The sequence below is a fragment of the Heptranchias perlo genome, unplaced genomic scaffold (assembly GCF_035084215.1).
Source record: "Heptranchias perlo isolate sHepPer1 unplaced genomic scaffold, sHepPer1.hap1 HAP1_SCAFFOLD_860, whole genome shotgun sequence".
In the NCBI taxonomy this organism is placed as follows: domain Eukaryota; kingdom Metazoa; phylum Chordata; class Chondrichthyes; order Hexanchiformes; family Hexanchidae; genus Heptranchias; species Heptranchias perlo.
The window spans coordinates 48748-55726 of NW_027139898.1; the positions used below are offsets into that span (position 1 = coordinate 48748).

Below are 6979 nucleotides of genomic sequence, written 5' to 3' on the forward strand. Positions count from 1 at the left end.
CAGTGACATTACATCAAGCCAAAGCTCTACAAGCCAAAGCTCGACACTCTGCCCGAGGGGATTTCTCCCTGACTGCATCCCCCCGGCATACAATGGCAGGAAGGCTCCAAATGGTTGCCTTCCCCCACTTGACCACTTGATCTTAGCCAAAAGGCCGAGAAGCGATGACGCGCTCGATGCGAATTGATCTCGGCTCCTGTTTGCACTCCCTCTTTGGTCTCTGGCTGCCTGTGTTTAATGCAGTCTAGAAGCACTGCCGTTCTCTCCCACTCTGGCCACATTTTTGCCACCGTTTCTAATTGCAACAGTGGATGAGTTTAAAGATTTTGCCATTTTTTTCCCTTTCTTGCCAGGATTGCTTGACAGATTGGTAAATTTGCCAGTAGGCCACCAATCAGATGGGAGAGGGTTGGGTCTCACCGGACCTCCGTCAGTCAGTCTCAGTCACTAACGAACTGCCGTGGAAGGAGACCTCTTTAAGGAAAACTAGTGACGTGGCGTGACGTGTCTCACAGTGAGTGAGTGAGATTGCAACGGCCAATTGAGAAAGAGGTGAGGTGCTGACAATCGGCAGCTCGTGTTGAAACATTCATTCCACGGCAGGCAAGACCAATGAAAAAAAATACTGCAGATGCTGGCTCGGCTGGCTGGCTGGCTGGCTGGAAATGGGAAATAAAAACACAAGACGTGTTAAAGGCTGGCTAAACTGTCGAAAGAAACAAGGCGTTAATGTTTCAGAAGTGCCTATTGAAAGGTGTCTCTCAAGCTGCTCCCTGACTGGGCCCTGTCCATTGTCATGTTAATCGCTGGTTAAACTGTCGGAAGAAACAAGGCGTTAATGTTTCAGAAGTGCATATTGAAAAATGTCTTTCAAACTGCTCCCTGACTGGGCCCTGTTCATTGTCATGTTAATCCCAGGGCGGGGCGGGACTGCTTTGACCAGGAGACCTGTTTTCCGGGACGCAGGTGTGACATTCCAGGGAGGCACCTACTTTGTGCTGATTCGAAACTACGACTACAACGGCAACTTGCAGTTCTATATTACAACAACAACGCGCTGCATTGAAACTAAAAGTTAGATTTTCAATCCCATAGTCCACCAATCGGATGGGAGACGGTGTGTGTCTGTGTGTGTGTGTGTGTTTGAGAGAGAGTCAGTGTCAGTCAGTCTCTCTCTCTAACTCTAACTCAGAGCTGCTGTGGAAGGAAACCTTTTTAAAAAGAACTTGCATATTGAAAAAAAGATGTGTCTCAAGCTGCCGGGCCCTGTCCATTGTCACGTTAATGGCAGGGCGGGCAGGACTGCTTTGACCAGGAGACCTGTTTTCTGGGACGCAGGTGTGAGATTCCAGGGGACCTGCTTTGTGCTGATTTCCCTGCGTGCGTGCGTGCGTCCGTCCCTCCCTGCCTCCCTCCCCCCAGGCCTTCCTTCTGAACACCTTTGTCGTTTAATCGAGGGTCAAAAGCCTGCCTGTGAAAGGGAAGGATCAGCCGGTCGGCCCCCTGCTGGTCGCTGCTGCCAGCGCAGCGCAGCGCAGCAGGCGTGCGTGTCCTCAGCCTCTTGTACAAGTTCCCAGGGAGTTGAGGCAGTTCCCTCCAGTGGTCTAGTGGTCTAAGACGCAACCTTTTAAACTCGTTGAGACCCGGGTTCGAATCCCGGTCGGGGGGATGACTTTCTGGTGCAGATTAATTGGCACCACTCAAAGAAAGTCTCCCCTCCTGAGCGCTAATGCTCCACCCTCACCACCGCCACCTTTTCCTCTCCTTGACAAACAGACAGACAGTCCAGTTCGGGAGCGCAGCTTGCATTTGAAAGCAGACCCTGCTTGTTCAAAGTCAACGGCACCAAGTTATTTTGCACTTTGAATTATATCGCTACGTGCGAGCGGCATTCAGCCTAGGAGAAGAAAGAAATACCACTGAGCTGAGAAAGTAAGTGTAATATATCAGCTTTATTCTCAGTAATAATACATACATACACACACACACACAGAGACGCTGGGAAAGAGCTGTTTTTCCTTTTGAATATCTCCCCACAGGGAGGTGCACCGTTCCCAGAGACACTGCAATACTGGGTCGATGCGTGGAGTGGACGGAGCAAGCCCCTGTTCCATCTCCCTGTTCCAAAAATCAATTTAATATATGGTCCCCAGATAGGGGACGTATCAGATATTAAACTGATAAGAACAGATTTTTTTTTTTTTTTTTTTTTTTTTCCTGACACTCTGGGGTGCCTTATTGCCTTACAGATTCATTCCAGATTCCTTGCAGTGACATTACATCAAGCCAAAGCTCTACAAGCCAAAGCTCGACACTCTGCCCGAGGGGATTTCTCCCTGACTGCATCCCCCCGGCATACAATGGCAGGAAGGCTCCAAATGGTTGCCTTCCCCCACTTGACCACTTGATCTTAGCCAAAAGGCCGAGAAGCGATGACGCGCTCGATGCGAATTGATCTCGGCTCCTGTTTGCACTCCCTCTTTGGTCTCTGGCTGCCTGTGTTTAATGCAGTCTAGAAGCACTGCCGTTCTCTCCCACTCTGGCCACATTTTTGCCACCGTTTCTAATTGCAACAGTGGATGAGTTTAAAGATTTTGCCATTTTTTTCCCTTTCTTGCCAGGATTGCTTGACAGATTGGTAAATTTGCCAGTAGGCCACCAATCAGATGGGAGAGGGTTGGGTCTCACCGGACCTCCGTCAGTCAGTCTCAGTCACTAACGAACTGCCGTGGAAGGAGACCTCTTTAAGGAAAACTAGTGACGTGGCGTGACGTGTCTCACAGTGAGTGAGTGAGATTGCAACGGCCAATTGAGAAAGAGGTGAGGTGCTGACAATCGGCAGCTCGTGTTGAAACATTCATTCCACGGCAGGCAAGACCAATGAAAAAAAATACTGCAGATGCTGGCTCGGCTGGCTGGCTGGCTGGCTGGAAATGGGAAATAAAAACACAAGACGTGTTAAAGGCTGGCTAAACTGTCGAAAGAAACAAGGCGTTAATGTTTCAGAAGTGCCTATTGAAAGGTGTCTCTCAAGCTGCTCCCTGACTGGGCCCTGTCCATTGTCATGTTAATCGCTGGTTAAACTGTCGGAAGAAACAAGGCGTTAATGTTTCAGAAGTGCATATTGAAAAATGTCTTTCAAACTGCTCCCTGACTGGGCCCCGTTCATTGTCATGTTAATCCCAGGGCGGGGCGGGACTGCTTTGACCAGGAGACCTGTTTTCCGGGACGCAGGTGTGACATTCCAGGGAGGCACCTACTTTGTGCTGATTCGAAACTACGACTACAACGGCAACTTGCAGTTCTATATTACAACAACAACGCGCTGCATTGAAACTAAAAGTTAGATTTTCAATCCCATAGTCCACCAATCGGATGGGAGACGGTGTGTGTCTGTGTGTGTGTGTGTGTTTGAGAGAGAGTCAGTGTCAGTCAGTCTCTCTCTCTAACTCTAACTCAGAGCTGCTGTGGAAGGAAACCTTTTTAAAAAGAACTTGCATATTGAAAAAAAGATGTGTCTCAAGCTGCCGGGCCCTGTCCATTGTCACGTTAATGGCAGGGCGGGCAGGACTGCTTTGACCAGGAGACCTGTTTTCTGGGACGCAGGTGTGAGATTCCAGGGGACCTGCTTTGTGCTGATTTCCCTGCGTGCGTGCGTGCGTCCGTCCCTCCCTGCCTCCCTCCCCCCAGGCCTTCCTTCTGAACACCTTTGTCGTTTAATCGAGGGTCAAAAGCCTGCCTGTGAAAGGGAAGGATCAGCCGGTCGGCCCCCTGCTGGTCGCTGCTGCCAGCGCAGCGCAGCGCAGCAGGCGTGCGTGTCCTCAGCCTCTTGTACAAGTTCCCAGGGAGTTGAGGCAGTTCCCTCCAGTGGTCTAGTGGTCTAAGACGCAACCTTTTAAACTCGTTGAGACCCGGGTTCGAATCCCGGTCGGGGGGATGACTTTCTGGTGCAGATTAATTGGCACCACTCAAAGAAAGTCTCCCCTCCTGAGCGCTAATGCTCCACCCTCACCACCGCCACCTTTTCCTCTCCTTGACAAACAGACAGACAGTCCAGTTCGGGAGCGCAGCTTGCATTTGAAAGCAGACCCTGCTTGTTCAAAGTCAACGGCACCAAGTTATTTTGCACTTTGAATTATATCGCTACGTGCGAGCGGCATTCAGCCTAGGAGAAGAAAGAAATACCACTGAGCTGAGAAAGTAAGTGTAATATATCAGCTTTATTCTCAGTAATAATACATACATACACACACACACACAGAGACGCTGGGAAAGAGCTGTTTTTCCTTTTGAATATCTCCCCACAGGGAGGTGCACCGTTCCCAGAGACACTGCAATACTGGGTCGATGCGTGGAGTGGACGGAGCAAGCCCCTGTTCCATCTCCCTGTTCCAAAAATCAATTTAATATATGGTCCCCAGATAGGGGACGTATCAGATATTAAACTGATAAGAACAGATTTTTTTTTTTTTTTTTTTTTTTTTCCTGACACTCTGGGGTGCCTTATTGCCTTACAGATTCATTCCAGATTCCTTGCAGTGACATTACATCAAGCCAAAGCTCTACAAGCCAAAGCTCGACACTCTGCCCGAGGGGATTTCTCCCTGACTGCATCCCCCCGGCATACAATGGCAGGAAGGCTCCAAATGGTTGCCTTCCCCCACTTGACCACTTGATCTTAGCCAAAAGGCCGAGAAGCGATGACGCGCTCGATGCGAATTGATCTCGGCTCCTGTTTGCACTCCCTCTTTGGTCTCTGGCTGCCTGTGTTTAATGCAGTCTAGAAGCACTGCCGTTCTCTCCCACTCTGGCCACATTTTTGCCACCGTTTCTAATTGCAACAGTGGATGAGTTTAAAGATTTTGCCATTTTTTTCCCTTTCTTGCCAGGATTGCTTGACAGATTGGTAAATTTGCCAGTAGGCCACCAATCAGATGGGAGAGGGTTGGGTCTCACCGGACCTCCGTCAGTCAGTCTCAGTCACTAACGAACTGCCGTGGAAGGAGACCTCTTTAAGGAAAACTAGTGACGTGGCGTGACGTGTCTCACAGTGAGTGAGTGAGATTGCAACGGCCAATTGAGAAAGAGGTGAGGTGCTGACAATCGGCAGCTCGTGTTGAAACATTCATTCCACGGCAGGCAAGACCAATGAAAAAAAATACTGCAGATGCTGGCTCGGCTGGCTGGCTGGCTGGCTGGAAATGGGAAATAAAAACACAAGACGTGTTAAAGGCTGGCTAAACTGTCGAAAGAAACAAGGCGTTAATGTTTCAGAAGTGCCTATTGAAAGGTGTCTCTCAAGCTGCTCCCTGACTGGGCCCTGTCCATTGTCATGTTAATCGCTGGTTAAACTGTCGGAAGAAACAAGGCGTTAATGTTTCAGAAGTGCATATTGAAAAATGTCTTTCAAACTGCTCCCTGACTGGGCCCCGTTCATTGTCATGTTAATCCCAGGGCGGGGCGGGACTGCTTTGACCAGGAGACCTGTTTTCGGGACGCAGGTGTGACATTCCAGGGAGGCACCTACTTTGTGCTGATTCGAAACTACGACTACAACGGCAACTTGCAGTTCTATATTACAACAACAACGCGCTGCATTGAAACTAAAAGTTAGATTTTCAATCCCATAGTCCACCAATCGGATGGGAGACGGTGTGTGTCTGTGTGTGTGTGTGTGTCAGTGTCAGTCAGTCTCTCTCTCTAACTCTAACTCAGAGCTGCTGTGGAAGGAAACCTTTTTAAAAAGAACTTGCATATTGAAAAAAAGATGTGTCTCAAGCTGCCGGGCCCTGTCCATTGTCACGTTAATGGCAGGGCGGGCAGGACTGCTTTGACCAGGAGACCTGTTTTCTGGGACGCAGGTGTGAGATTCCAGGGGACCTGCTTTGTGCTGATTTCCCTGCGTGCGTGCGTGCGTCCGTCCCTCCCTGCCTCCCTCCCCCCAGGCCTTCCTTCTGAACACCTTTGTCGTTTAATCGAGGGTCAAAAGCCTGCCTGTGAAAGGGAAGGATCAGCCGGTCGGCCCCCTGCTGGTCGCTGCTGCCAGCGCAGCGCAGCGCAGCAGGCGTGCGTGTCCTCAGCCTCTTGTACAAGTTCCCAGGGAGTTGAGGCAGTTCCCTCCAGTGGTCTAGTGGTCTAAGACGCAACCTTTTAAACTCGTTGAGACCCGGGTTCGAATCCCGGTCGGGGGGATGACTTTCTGGTGCAGATTAATTGGCACCACTCAAAGAAAGTCTCCCCTCCTGAGCGCTAATGCTCCACCCTCACCACCGCCACCTTTTCCTCTCCTTGACAAACAGACAGACAGTCCAGTTCGGGAGCGCAGCTTGCATTTGAAAGCAGACCCTGCTTGTTCAAAGTCAACGGCACCAAGTTATTTTGCACTTTGAATTATATCGCTACGTGCGAGCGGCATTCAGCCTAGGAGAAGAAAGAAATACCACTGAGCTGAGAAAGTAAGTGTAATATATCAGCTTTATTCTCAGTAATAATACATACATACACACACACACACAGAGACGCTGGGAAAGAGCTGTTTTTCCTTTTGAATATCTCCCCACAGGGAGGTGCACCGTTCCCAGAGACACTGCAATACTGGGTCGATGCGTGGAGTGGACGGAGCAAGCCCCTGTTCCATCTCCCTGTTCCAAAAATCAATTTAATATATGGTCCCCAGATAGGGGACGTATCAGATATTAAACTGATAAGAACAGATTTTTTTTTTTTTTTTTTTTTTTTTCCTGACACTCTGGGGTGCCTTATTGCCTTACAGATTCATTCCAGATTCCTTGCAGTGACATTACATCAAGCCAAAGCTCTACAAGCCAAAGCTCGACACTCTGCCCGAGGGGATTTCTCCCTGACTGCATCCCCCCGGCATACAATGGCAGGAAGGCTCCAAATGGTTGCCTTCCCCCACTTGACCACTTGATCTTAGCCAAAAGGCCGAGAAGCGATGACGCGCTCGATGCGAATTGAT

General features: G+C 49.6%; 3 pseudogenes; all 3 read right to left on the reverse strand.

Annotated features, from left to right (window-relative positions):
* Nucleotides 1-2038: 2038 nt before the first annotated feature.
* On the reverse strand, nucleotides 2039-2251 carry LOC137319545 (U2 spliceosomal RNA; annotated as a pseudogene).
* Nucleotides 2252-4306: 2055 nt separating this feature from the next.
* Nucleotides 4307-4519, reverse strand: LOC137319546 (U2 spliceosomal RNA; annotated as a pseudogene).
* Nucleotides 4520-6561: 2042 nt separating this feature from the next.
* On the reverse strand, nucleotides 6562-6774 carry LOC137319547 (U2 spliceosomal RNA; annotated as a pseudogene).
* Between the last annotated feature and the right edge of the window lie 205 nt (nucleotides 6775-6979).